We start from the raw sequence: 14,038 nt of genomic DNA on the forward strand, positions 1-14,038 counted from the left end.
AGTTTCTCTTGAATTCCCAATTGGGATTTATTAGTGGCGATCTTTTATTTATGATCCCTAGTTCTGGTCTCCCTTGCAAATGGGAACATCTTCTCTACATCTACCTTATCAAACCCTTTCATAATTTTAAAGACCTCCATCTGGTCACCCCTCACTCTCTTAAGAGCCCCAGCCTGTTCAATCTTTCCTGATAGATATAATCTCCCAGTTCTGGTATCATCCTAGTAAATCTTTTTTGCACCTTCTCCAATGCCTTTATATCCTTTTTATATTCCTGAGCATTCTTGTCTGCTTCCTATTGCTGGTGCACAGGTATCTACTAACTGAGCAAACTCCTAGATGCCTACATAATTGATTTATTATTTTTAAAAACTCCTTGGAATCTCTGTTTCCCAATTTTTGCTGAGTTGGCAACTCATATTTGGGACAAACCTCAGAGACTACCCTGCATATTTGTTTGTTCCCTTGTGCTATGACTTTGGGATTTTTTTTGTTTTGCAGCAGCATACCCTTGCATTCCTGTTTCATGGGTTGAACTTGTTCTGGAATACTCAAAAATTCAATAGTCTCACAGGCAGTATTAGCCATTGGGCTTATTAAACTTGCTGGATATTTTATATTGGTTGGTTATCAGCAGCACCTTACATTTAGCAACTACAGTAAATGTTTTTTTTAATATATTCCTGGGATTACCAATTTTGCTGTCTGCAAAGTCACTGGCAAGTCAAAAAACCTGCCATCTTGATTCAAATTCTGTACGATATGTTCTGTTCGGGCTTAAACCGCCTTGTGGAGCATCGCCTCATGTCTCCTTACTATATTGCTCAGTTGTGTTCTATTTTGGTTTTGAATCTGAATGGCAATAATATAGCTCCAAAAGTTTTGTATTTTATAGCATTCAGTTTACCATGATGATATTGGTCTTCATATAAGACTAACAGTGACTGGACTTCCAAAATAATCCGTTGGTTGTAAAATACTTTGGGATGACCTGAGGGTGTGATGATAAATGTACTTTTGTTCTTTCTAGGCCTAGTCACTGTAGGTGAAGGCTTGCTTGTTCTGGCCTTGTAATGATGGTAACACAACATAAAGTAGACTGAAAGAAAAAATCACCTAGCTTATTGGGTCTTTTTGTGCCTAAGAGATCATGCACAACTCATCAGGGATTCTCCCAATTTATTTCACTTTCTGGTAAAATGTCCAAATAGGCAAAATTCTGAAATGTTTCCCTGGCCATTAAAAGAAACTGACAACTCCAGGATGCCCTCTTGGCTTTTGATCCAAGGTCAATTGTGCATTAGTAGTTAGAGGAATGAGTAAGTCAGAGATCAAATGCATCCTCTTCATTGGAGAAATTATGGCCTTTGATACATTGCCTATGGTTACCATCTTCCTCCTCTATATCCTCTTCACTATTCCAGTACTTTTCATCAAATGCGTCCTCATCTGGGTAATCATTGTCAAATATTTTCTTCATTCTCATCATCATCTTCATCCTCGTATGCTCATCTACAATCACTTCCTCACAACCAGTTTTTTCTCTTCATAATATAGTACCACTGAAAGAATGTCAATCTAACATTGCAGTCCACTTTATTTAATCCTAACTGTTACGTTCCACGGGTGACATTCCTAAAGTTCCAACAGGCCTAGAACCTTGCAACAGCAATGTGTTTAAATCTGACTTGCCCTTGTAACCTTTAGTCATATTAGGCAGATATTTGTCTATCTCCTCTTTAAAGGATTGTGATCAACACTTTAACTGCTTTTAGTGGAGGTCAGTTACATATATGTCATTTAACCTTGTTAAACTGGTATCTCAGAATTAGAGAAAAAGTACAAAATAGTGATAACGAGCAAAATCTGTGGGCCTTTCTTTCTAAGTCAAGATCCAGATTCATCTTTGCCTTGTTGCAATGAACTATGTTCAGTGCCTCAATGTGTTTTTGAACGTAGGGTCCCTAAAATTACAATATTCCAAACGTGGTTGTTTTTTTTTTAAAAAAACATTCCAACTTGTAATGAAGTGTCGGGCGATGTACCCAGATACTTAATTTTTGTTAATAGTCTTTAATTAACTGGATACTTTCAGTGAATTGGTTATGATTGGTTAATCTTTTATCTGGTTTTTCATGACCAGTGGATACCCAGCTGTTGTACCTATTGTGTACTTAAAGTTCTATATCCATGTCAGTGTCCATCTGTCACCCCTAACCCATCTGTTTTAATTCCCTAGCTATGCTTTGAATGCCATCTCACAGTGAAATAGTTGAATCACTACATCTTGATCTCTACATTTCAATGGGAGAAGGAAAGAAAGACTTCTTCCAATTTTTCAGACCAATTTCATGTCACTTCTTAGTCTAACCAGCAGCTACCATCTCTTGCCTTTGATGACTTCATCATAAGTCCCTCTGCATCCATCCACATTCCTATCCTCGGTATCTTCTCTGACCTCAAACAAATCTTCTCCATTGTTAAATTTGCCTCCAAGAAGCTCAGTTTCCTCTTTGCCTAATACTTTATGTGGAAGAGTAGAGGGATTACAGGGCTCAGGTTCTCAAGACATTAAAGTCAGCACCTTCAATGGATAATACCATAAAAAAGCTAATGGAATACTGGGTTTTATGGCAAAAAGTGTAGAGATGTAATGGTGAACCTATACAACACCTTAATAAGACCACATTTGGAATACTGTGCAAAGTTCTGGGTCTTAAATTATAGGAAGGATGTTAAGGCAATAGAAGAGGGTACAGTGCAGTTTCACTAGGATGCTGACTTTATTTCTCCTGGAAATCTTCCTCCCCACGGCCTCTAACCTCGTCATTCCCCAATCCCACAAAACCCACTTCAGCCTCCTCCTCAAGATCCACCAATGGGACTGTCCTACTGGACCAATTGTTTCAGCCAGCTCCTGTCCTGCTGAACTTAATTTCTCCTGTCTGGACTCTTTTTTTTCCACCCCGCCCCCCCCCCCCCATACCACACACATACACTTGTCCAGTCCCTACTCACCGACTTTAGCAACACTTGACTCCCTCTGCCATCTCCATAGATTCCAGTTTTCTGGCCCTATCTCCTTTTCACTATAGATGTACAGCCCTATACACCTCCATGCCTCATGAGGATGGCTTGTTGGCATTTCACTTTTTCCTCAACTAGTTTCCCAACTAGTTCCCGTCCACGAGCACCCACCTCCACTGGCTGAACTTGTTCTCGCGTGGAACAAGATTTCCTTTTTAACTAACTTTGTCCAGATCAAAAATGTCACTTTGGGAGTCTATATGGTTCCAAGCTATGCATGTCTTTTTGTAGGATATTTTTTATTCCAGTCCTACTCAGGTCTCCTCCTTGGCCTATTTTCCTTTACATTGACGATTGTGTCAGCGCTGCTTCTTGCAATTGCTCTGATCTAGAGAATTTTATTAATTTTACTTCAGATTTCCACCCCTCCTTTACCTTTTATGTGGTCCATCTCTGACTTTCTTCTCTTTGTGGGCTTCCCTCTCCCATCAACAGCAATAACAACTTGCATTTATTTAGCGCCTTAGAAAAACATCCTATGGCACTGGTCAAAATGGACACCGAACCAAAGAAAAAGCTATTTGGAGGGGTTTTAGGGAGAGAATTTAAGAGCACAGAGCCTAGTTAGCTGAAGGCACAGCCACCAGTGGTGGGTGAAGGGAAGGAGCAATGGAGAACTGAGGGGGTTGTAGGGCTGGGACCCAATGTAGGTCAGCAAGGACAGAAGTGATGTGTGAGCGGGACTGGGTGCAGGATAGGATATGGGCAGCATAGCTTTGGATGAGTTGAAGTTTAGGGAGAGCGAAGGGTGGGAGGCCAACCAGGAAAGCATTGGAATACTGAGCCTCAAGGTGAGCAAGGCATGGATGAGGGTTTCAGGGGCAGAGATGAGCGATTTTGTGGAGATGGAAGTAGACGTTGTTTGTGATGGAGAAGATATGGGGTCAGAAACTCACCTCAGGGTTGAATAGGATGCCGAGGTTGCAGACAGTCTGGTTTCGCTAAAGTTTATAGAGTGTGGAGGATGGGAGACTGGCCAGGGAGCGCATTAGAATAGTTGAGTCTGTAGGTGATAAAGGCATGGATGGGAGCTTTAGCAGTGGATGGGCTGAGGCGCAGGTGTGGAGGCAGGCAATGTTAAGGAGATTGAAGTGGATGGTCTTTGTAATGGAGAGGATATGGGGCCGGAGGCTCAGCTCTGGGCTAAATAGGATGCCAAGGGTACAAAAATTCTGGTTCAGCCTGAGATGGTGGCCAATGAGGGAATGAAATCTGTGGCAAGGCTATGGTGTTTGTGGCTGGGCCGAAGACCATGGCTTCAGTCATCCCAATGTTTAATTGGAACAAATGGTGGCACATCCAAGATTGATTGTCGGACAAGCAATTTTACAGAAGCAGGGGAGGGAGTGAGAGCTGCTGCAGAGGTAGAACTGGATGTCCTCGGCGTATATATGTCTTAGGGGTAGCATGTAGATGAGGAAGAGAAAGGTGCGAACCCTGATAACGGTGCGGAAGGGGAAGAGAAATAATTGCTGGAGATGCTTTGGCTACAATTGGATAGGTAAGAGTGAAACCAAGTGAAGACAGTCCCACTGGACAATGGAAGAGAAACATTGGGGGAGGATGTATGATCAATCGTGTCAAAGGTTGCAGAAAGATCACAAAGGACGAGGAGGGACAGTGCACCAGGGTTACAGTTACAGAGGATGTCATTTGTGTCTTTGGAGCTGTTTCAGTATTGTGGCAGGGGCAGAAACTGAATTGAAAGATTCAGACATGGAGTTGCGGGAAAGATGGGAGGCAACAACATGTTCAAGGACGTTGGAGAGGAAAGGAAGATTGGAAATGGGCCACAGATTGCAAGGAAAAAGGAGTAAAGAGTATTTTTTTTGAGGTGGGAGATGACAGTGGTTTTGAAAGAGGGGGATAGTACCTGAGGGGAGAGAACCATTTATGATATGATTTTCTGTGGGATTTTTCCTCCGTTCCTTCCCCTTCCCCTGTTCCTTTTGAAATGTTCATCTGTTATATCTTTCAGTTCTGCTGAAGAGTTGACACATTCAAAATGTTAACTTATTTGTTCTTTCCAAAGATACTACTTGACCTGCTAAGTGTTTCCTATATTTTCTGTTTTTGTTTGAATTCCAGCATCTGCTGCATTTTGCTTTTTGTTTAATAGGATGCTGCCCGGTATGAAGAAATAGAAATTCGAAGAAAGACTCGGCAAAATGGGGGCTGTTTTTGTTAGAACAGAGGAAATTGCCAGGTGATTTGATAGAGGTGTTTAAAATCATGATGGGATAGATAGGTTCATGTTGGTAGAAATGGACTGTTCACTGTGATTGACGGGTCCAGAACAAGGGGACATAGTTATACAATTAAATTTAAAGAATGTAAGGTTGAGAGCAGGAGAAACCTTTTTATAGTGGTTGTTAGGCTGTTGAATGCACTACTGTTGGCATGGTCTCTGCTTAAATCACCAACAATTAAGAATAGGTTAGATAGCTAGTTGGATGAAAAGAAAATAAAAGGATATGGTTACAGCATCCTGCCCCCACAGTTAGCTACCAAGCACAAGACTGTTGTTACCATATGCTCGGGGCAGGTCCGTCACTATCATCCTTTCCCAGCATATCCCAGACATAATGGTCACCTTTAACCTGCCCTCTCACCTGAGTCCAGATTATGCTGTTTCTGCCCACCTGTCGAGTCCTTGCCTGCTGCTTCTAACTTGGACGTTCACCTGATTCATTGCTATCATCTCTCACCTGCCATAACTATAGAGACAAATGGATTAAAAACAACCATTAGAAAGACAAAAAAAAACAAAAGATAAGGCAAAAATGAATGTGGAGATGGGCAGACAGAAATGAGATCAAGATGGAGGCTGAAATGAAGGATTAGAGCTATTTAGAGTGCAGTTGCAGTAGAGCTTTAGCATCAGGGCAGAGCAGTTTGTGTTCTACAAACACACTAAAGTTATAGTGTAAATGCACCTTTAATCAGACGTGGCCCATTCTTTGGTTGCATGTCCAATTTCCTGCCCGCTCCCCGTAACCCCTAATTCCCTTTACTTCTAGGAAACTGTCTATTTCTGTTTTAAATTTATTTAATGATGTAGCTTCCACAGCTTCCTGGGGCAGCAAATTCCACAGACCTACTACCCTCTGAGTGAAGAAGTTTCTCCTCATCTCAGTTTTGAAAGAGCGGCCCCTTATTCTAAGATTATGCCCCCTAGTTCTAGTTTCACCCATCCTTGGGAACATCCTTACCGCATCCACCCGATCAAGCCCCTTCACAATCTTATATGTTTCAATAAGATCGCCTCTCATTCTTCTGAACTCCAATGAGTAGAGTCTCAATCTACTCAACCTCTCCTCATATGTCCGCCCCCTCATCCCCGGGATTAACCGAGTGAACCTTCTTTGTACTGCCTCGAGAACAAGTATGTCTTTCCTTAAGTATGGAGACCAAAACTGTATGCAGTATTCCAGGTGCGGTCTCACCAATACCTTATATAACTGCAGCAATACCTCCCTGTTTTTATATTCTATCCCCCTAGCAATAAAAGCCAACATTCCGTTGGCCTTCTTGATCACCTGCTGCATCTGCAAACTAACCTTTTGATTTTCTTGCACTAGGACCCCCAGATCCCTTTTGTACTGCAGTACTTTCCAGTTTCTCGCCATTAAGATAATAACTTGCTCTCTGATTTTTCCTGCCAAAGTGCATAACCTCACATTTTCCAATATTGTATTGCATCTGCCAAATCTCCGCCCACTCACCCAGCCTGTCTATATCCCCTTGTAGGTTTTTTATGTCCTCCTCACTCTCTACTTTCACTCCCATCTTTGTATCATCTGCAAACTTTGATATGTTACACTCGGTCCCCTCCTCCAAATCGTTAATATAGATTGTAAAGAGTTGGGGACCCAGCACCGACCCCTGCGGAACACCACTGGCTACAGGTTGCCAGTCCGAGAATGTACCATTTATCCCAACTCTCTGCTTCCTGTTAGATAACCAATCCTCCACCCATGCCAGAATATTACCCCCAATCCAGTGATTCTTTATCTTGAGCAATAATCTTTTATGTGGCACCTTGTCGAATGCCTTCTGGAAGTCCAAATACACTACGTCCACTGGTTCCCCTTTATCCACCCTGTACGTTATGTCCTCAAAGAACACTAGCAAATTTGTCAGACATGACTTCCCCTTTGTAAAGCCATGCTGACTTTGTCCCATTAAATTATGTTTATCCAAATGTTCTGCTACTCTCTCCTTAATAACAGACTCCAAAATTTTACCCACCACAGATGTTAAGCTAACTGGTCTATAATTTCCAGCCTTCTGCCTACTACCCTTTTTAAATAAGGGTGTTACATTGGCAGTTTTCCAATCTGCCGGGACCTTTGCCGAGTCCAGAGAATTTTGGAAAATTATTACCAAAGCATCCACAATCCCTACTGCCACTTCCCTCAAGACCCTAGGATGTAAGCCATCAGGTCCTGGGGATTTATCCGCCTTGAGTCCCATTAATTTACTGAGTACCAATTCCTTAGTGATTTTAATCGTATTTAGCTCCTCCCCTGCTAGAGCCCCCTGTTTGTCCAGTGTTGGGATATTCTTAGTGTCATCTACCATAAAGACTGAAACAAAATATTTGTTCAGCATTTTTGCCATCTCCATGTTTCCCACCATTAATTTCCCGGTCTCATCCTCTAAAGGACCTACGTTTGCCTTAGCCACCCTTTTTCTTTTTATATAACTGTAGAAACTCTTGCTATCTGTTTTTATATTTTTTGCTAATTTACTTTCATAATCTATCTTCCCTTTCTTAATCAATCCTTTTGTTACTTTTTGCTGTCTTTTGAAGACTTCCCAATCTTCTATCCTCCCACTAAGTTTGGCTACCTTATATGTCCTTGTTTTTAGTCAGATACTATCCTTAATTTCTTTACTTAGCCTAATTGGAATATATTTGTTTTGAAAGTTGTAAAATAACTCCTTAAATGAACACCACTGCTCATGTACAGTCTTACCCTTTAATCTATTTTCCCAGTCCACTTTAATCAATTCCGCCCTCATACCATCATAGTCTCCTTTATTCAAGCTCAGTACGCTTGTTTGAGAACCAACCTTCTCACCCTCTAATTGGATATGGAATGTTACCATGTTATGGTCACTCATTCCAAAAGGATGCTTAACTAGGACATTAGGTCCAATCCAGATTTATACCTATGTTTTCTTTCAGAGTCTCTGATGCAGAACTTCATGAAATGCCTTATGAAAATCCAAGTTAATTATATCCTACCTAGTCCAGATAGCCTGCAGATATTTTTAGTTTCTTCATACAGCTTGCTTTACTGATTTCTACATATGCTGTAGATTTTCAAGCAGTTTGATTGACGAGATCTGGAATTTGTCCATGGTTTCATTTCTGGAGATTAATGTGAGGAATTCCTTTTGTTTCCATACAATGCACCAACCCAACATTCCTCCCAAGACCTCTTTGGTCTTTAACACCTGTTAAAGCATGGTTTTTCTTTGGCTCAGATCTCAGGATTACTACCAGTGCCACGTGTCAGTGAGTATAGGAACAGGAGAATAGACCAGATGAATGCCTGGCTGCAGGGATGGTGTAGGGGGGAGGGATTTAGATTCCTGGGACATTGGGACCGGTTCTGGGGAAGGTGGGACCTGTACAAGTGGGACGGTTACACCCGAGCAGGACCGGGACCGATGTCTTTGAGGGGGTGTTTGCTAATGGTGTTGTGGAAGGTTTAAACTAGAATGGCAGGGGGATGGGAACCTGAGCAGGGAGACAGAGGAGGGGGAAACAAGGATAGAAACAAAAGACAGAAAGGGAAGAAGCAATAGTGGAAGGCAGAGAGAACAAGGGCGAAAAACAAATAGGGCCATAGTGCAAAATAAAACTAAGATGACTAGCAATCTTAAAAGGACAAGTCTAAAGGCATTGTGTCTTAATGTGTGGACCATTCGCAATAAGGTAGATGAATTAACAGCGCAGATAGATATTAACAGTTATGATATAGTTGCGATTACAGAGACATGGTTGCAGGGTGACCAAGAATGGGAACTGAACATCCAGGGGTATTCAATATTTAGGAAGGACAGGCAAAAAGGGAAAGGAGGTGGGGTAGCGTTGTTAGTAAAGGAGGAAATCAATGCAATAGCGAGGAAGGATATTGGCTTGGAAAATCACGATGTGGAATCTGTATGGGTGGAGCTAAGAAACAGCAAGGGGCAGAAAACGTTGGTGGGGATTGTCTATAGACCCCCAAACAGTAGTGAAGATTTAGGGGAGGGCATTAAACAAGAAATTAGAGACGCATGCAAGAAGGGTACAACTATAATCATGGGTTACTTTAATCTACATATAGATTGGTCAAATCAAATTAGCAATAATACTTTTTTTATTTGTTCATGGGATGTGGTCTTTGCTGGCGAGGCCAGTATTTATTGCCCATCCCTAATTGCCCTTGAGAAGGTGGTGGTGAGCCGCCTTCTTGAACCGCTGCAGTCCGTGTGGTGAAGGTTCTCCCACAGTGCTTTTAGGAAGGGAATTCCAGGATTTTGACCCAGCGACGATGAAGGACCGGCGATATATTTCCAAGTCGGGATGCTGTGTGATTTGGAGGGGAACGTGCAGGTGGTGTTGTTCCCATGTGCCTGCTGCTCTTGTCCTTCTAGGTGGTAGAGGTCATGGGTTTGGGAGGTGCTGTCGAAGAAGCCTTGGCGAGTTGCTGCAGTGCATCCTGTGGATGGTACACACTGCAGCCATGGTGGAAAGGCTTTGGGGAGTCAGGAGGTGAGTCACTCGCCACAGAATACCCAGTCTCTGACCTGCTCTTGTAGCCATAGTATTTATATGGCTGGCCCAGTTAAGTTTCTGGTCAATGGTGACCCCCCAGGATGTTAATGGTGGGAGATTCTGCGATGGTAATGCCATTGAATGTCATGGGGAGGTGGTTAGGTGGTTAGACTCTCTCTGGCCCTTGTCTGGCGCGAATGTTACTTGCCACTTATGAGCCCGAGCCTGGATGTTGTCCAGGTCTTGCTGCATGCGGACTCAGACTGCTTCATTATCTGAGAGGTTGTGAATGGAACTGAACACTGTGCAATCATCAGCGAACATCCCCATTTCTGACCATATGTTGGAGGAAGATCATTGATGAAGCAGCTGAAGATGGTTGGGCCAAGGACACTGCCCTGAGGAACTCCTGCAGCAATGGCCTGGGGCTGAGAAGATTGACCTCCAACAAGCACGACCATCTTCCTTGGTGCTAGGTATGACTCCAGCCACTGGAGAGTTTTCCCCCTGATTCGCATTGACTTCAATTTCACTAGGGCTCCTTGGTGCCACACTCGGTCAAATACTGCCTTGATGTCAAGGGCTGTTACTCACCTCATCTCTGGAATTCAGCACTTTTGTCCATGTTTGGACCAAGGCTGTAATGAGGTGTGGAGCCGAGTGGTCCTGGAGGAACCTAAACTGAGCATCGGTGAGCAGGTTATTGGTGAGTAAGTGCCGCTTGATAGCACTGTCGACGACACCTTCCATCACTTTGCTGATGATTGAGAGTAGACTGATGGCGGTAATTGGCCGGATTGGATTTGTCCTGCTTTTTGTGGACAGGACACACCTGGGCAATTTTCCACATTGTCGGGTAGATGCCAGTGTTGTAGCTGTACTGGAACAGCTCGGTTAGAGGCGCGGCTAGTTCTGGAGCACAAGTCTTCAACACGACAGCCAGGATGTTGTTGGGGCCCATAGCCGTTGCTGTATCCAGTGCACTCAGCAGTTTCTTGATATCACGTGGAGTGAATCGAATTGGCTGAAGACTGGCTTCTGTGATGGTGGGGATATCGGGAGAAGGCCGAGATGTATCATCTACTCGGCACTTCTGGCTGAAGATGGTTGCAAATGCTTCACCCTTGTCTTTTGCACACACGTGCTGGACTCTGCCATCATTGAGGATGGGGATGTTTATTGCGCCTCCTCCTTCCGTTAGTTGTTTAATTATCCACCACCATTCACGATTGGATGTGGCAGGACTGTAGTGCTTTGATGTGATCCGTTGGTTGTGGAATCGCTTAGCTCTGTCTATAGCATGTTGCTTCCGGTGTTTAGCATGCATGTAGTCCTGAGTTGTAGCTTCCCTGGGTTGGCACCTCATTTTTAGGTACGTCTGGTGCTGCTCCTGGCATGCTCTTCTACACTCCTCATTGAACCAAGGTTGATCCCCTGGCTTGTTGGTAATGGTAGAGTGGGGGAGGAGTTCCTGGAGTGTATATCTGATGGTTTTCTAGACCAATACGTTGAGGAACCAACTAGAGAACAGGCAATCCTAGACTGGGTATTGTGCAATGAGAAAGGATTAATTAACAATCTGGTTCTGCAGGGTCCCTTAGGGAAGAGCGACCATAACATGATAGAATTCCTCATTTAAGATGGAGAGTGAAGTAGTTGAATCCAAAACTAGGGTCCTGAATCTAAACAAAGGAAATTACGAAAGTATGAGGTGCGAGTTGGCTATGATAGACTGGGGAACTTTACTAAAAGGGATGACGGTGGATAGGCAATGGCTAATATTTAAAGAACGTGTGCAGGAATTACAACAATTGTTCATTCCTGTCTGGCGCAAAAATAAAACAGGAAAGGTGGCTCAACCGTGGCTTACAAAAGAAATTAGGGATAGTTTTAGATCCAAAGAAGAGACATATAAAATTGCCAGAAAAAGCAGCAAGCCTGAGGATTGGGAGCAGTTCAGAATTCAGCAAAGGAGGACAAAGAGATTGATTAAGAGGGGAAAAATAGAGTATGAGAGTAAACTGGCAGCGATCATAAAAACTGACTGTGAGAGCTTCTATAAATATGTCAAGAGAAAAAGATTAGTGAAGACAAATGTCGGTCCATTACAGTTAGAAATGGGGGAACTTAAAATGGGGAACAAAGAAATGGCAGAACAATTAAACACGTACTTTGGTTCTGTCTTCACAAAGGAGGACACAAATAACCTGCCAGAAATGTTAGGGAACCAAGGGTCTAGTGAGAGGGAGGAACTGAAGGAAACCAGTATTAGTAAAAAGAAAATAGTGCTAGGGAAATTAATGGGGCTAAAGGCTGACAAATCCCCAGGGCCTGATAATCTACATCCCAGAGTACTAAAGGAAGTGGCCCTGGAAATAGTGGATGCATTGGTGATCATCTTCCAAAATTCTATAGACTCTGGAACAGTTCCTACAGATTTGGAGGGTGGCAAATGTAACCCCATTATTTAAAAAAGGAGGGAGAGAAAAAACAGGGAATTACAGACCAGTTAGCCTAACATCAGTAGTGGGGAAAATGCTAGAGTCCATTATAAAAGATGTGATAACAGAACACTTGGAGGGCATTAATGGGATTGGACAAAGTCAGCATGGGTTTATGAAAGGGAAATCATGCTTAACAAATCTGGAGTTTTTTGAGGACATAACTAGTAGAATAGACAGGGGAGAACCAGTGGATGTGGTATATTTGGATTTTCAGAAGGCTTTTGATAAGGTCCCACACAAGAGGTTAGTGTGCAAAATTGAAGTACATGGGATTGGGGGTAACATACTGGCATGGATTGAGAATTGGTTGACAGACAGGAAACAGAGTAGGAACAAACGACTCTTTTTCCACATGGCAGGCAGTGACTAGTGCGGTACCGCAGGGATCAGTGCTTGGGCCCCAGCTATTCACAATATATATCAATGATTTGCATGAGGGAACTAGATGTAACATTTCCAAGTTTGCAGACAACACAAATCTGGGGTGGAATGTGAGCTGTGAGAAAGATGCAAAGAGGCTCCCGTGTGATTTAGACAAGTTGGGTGAGTGGGCACGAACATGGCAGATGCAGTATAACGCGGATAAATGTGAGGTTATCCACTTTGGTTGTAAAAACAGAAAGGCAGATTATTATGTGAATGGTGATAGATTGGGAAAAGGGGAGGTGCAACGAGAGCTGGGTGTCCTTGTACACCAGTTGCTGAAAGCGAGCATTCAGGTGCAGCAAGCAGTTAGGAAGGCAAATGGTATGTTGGCCTTCATTGCAAGAGGATTTGAGTAAAGGATCAGGGATGTCTTACTGCAGTTATACAGGGCCTTGGTGAGACCACATCTGGAGTATTGTGTGCAGTTTTGGTCTCCTTATCTGAGGAAGGATGTCCTTGCCATGGAGGGAGTGCAACGAAGGTTTACCAGACTGATTCCTGGGATGGCAGGACTGACTTATGAGGAGAGATTGGGTCGACTAGGCCTATATTCACTGGAGTTTAGAAGAATGAGAGGGGATCTCATCGAAACATATAAAATTCTAACAGGACTAGACAGACTAGATGCAGGGAGGATGTTCCCGATGGCTGGGGAGTCCAGAACCAGGGGTCAGAGTTTCAGGATATGGAGTATGCATTTCGAACCGAGATGAGGAGAAATTTCTTCACTGAGGGTGGTGAACCTGTGGAATTCTCTACCACAGAAGGCAGTGGAGGCCAAGTCATTAGATGTATTCAAGAAGGAGATAAATATATTTCTTCATGCTAAAGGTATCAAGGGATATGGGGAGAAAGTGGGAACAGGGTACTGAGTTAGACGGTCAGCCATGCTCATTTTGAATGGTGGATCAGGCCTGAAGGGTTGAATTGCTCCTGTTTTCTATGTTTCTATGACTGGATATTGTTCTTACAGCTTCTGGTTAAGATAATGTGTGTTATGTTTGTGATACTTTGTAACATTACTGGTTCTCGGGATATGTCTAAAAAAGAAACAGTCTTGAACCACATGTCTTTGAAGGAGAATATAAGTGGGGCTTGCTTTCAGTATAAAACATTTCTTTATCTCTGCCCAAATAATTAGAAATCATTCTTGCCCCTTAGGTGATGTTGTATTATGTTAATTTATTTTTGGTCTGACCATTTTCAAGAAGCTAACACCTTGTGCTGTTCACATTTTCTGAAGAGA

At 42.9% G+C, this 14,038-nt stretch overlaps 1 protein-coding gene across 1 annotated transcript in view; it reads left to right on the forward strand.

Moving 5' to 3' along the window:
• cdyl (chromodomain protein, Y-like) overlaps nucleotides 1–14,038 on the forward strand; it is a 198,264-nt gene that overhangs the window by 35,576 nt on the left and 148,650 nt on the right. The gene's annotated exons all lie outside the window — the stretch shown is intronic.

This window comes from Heptranchias perlo, chromosome 2 (assembly GCF_035084215.1).
Source record: "Heptranchias perlo isolate sHepPer1 chromosome 2, sHepPer1.hap1, whole genome shotgun sequence".
Taxonomy (NCBI): Eukaryota; Metazoa; Chordata; class Chondrichthyes; order Hexanchiformes; family Hexanchidae; genus Heptranchias; species Heptranchias perlo.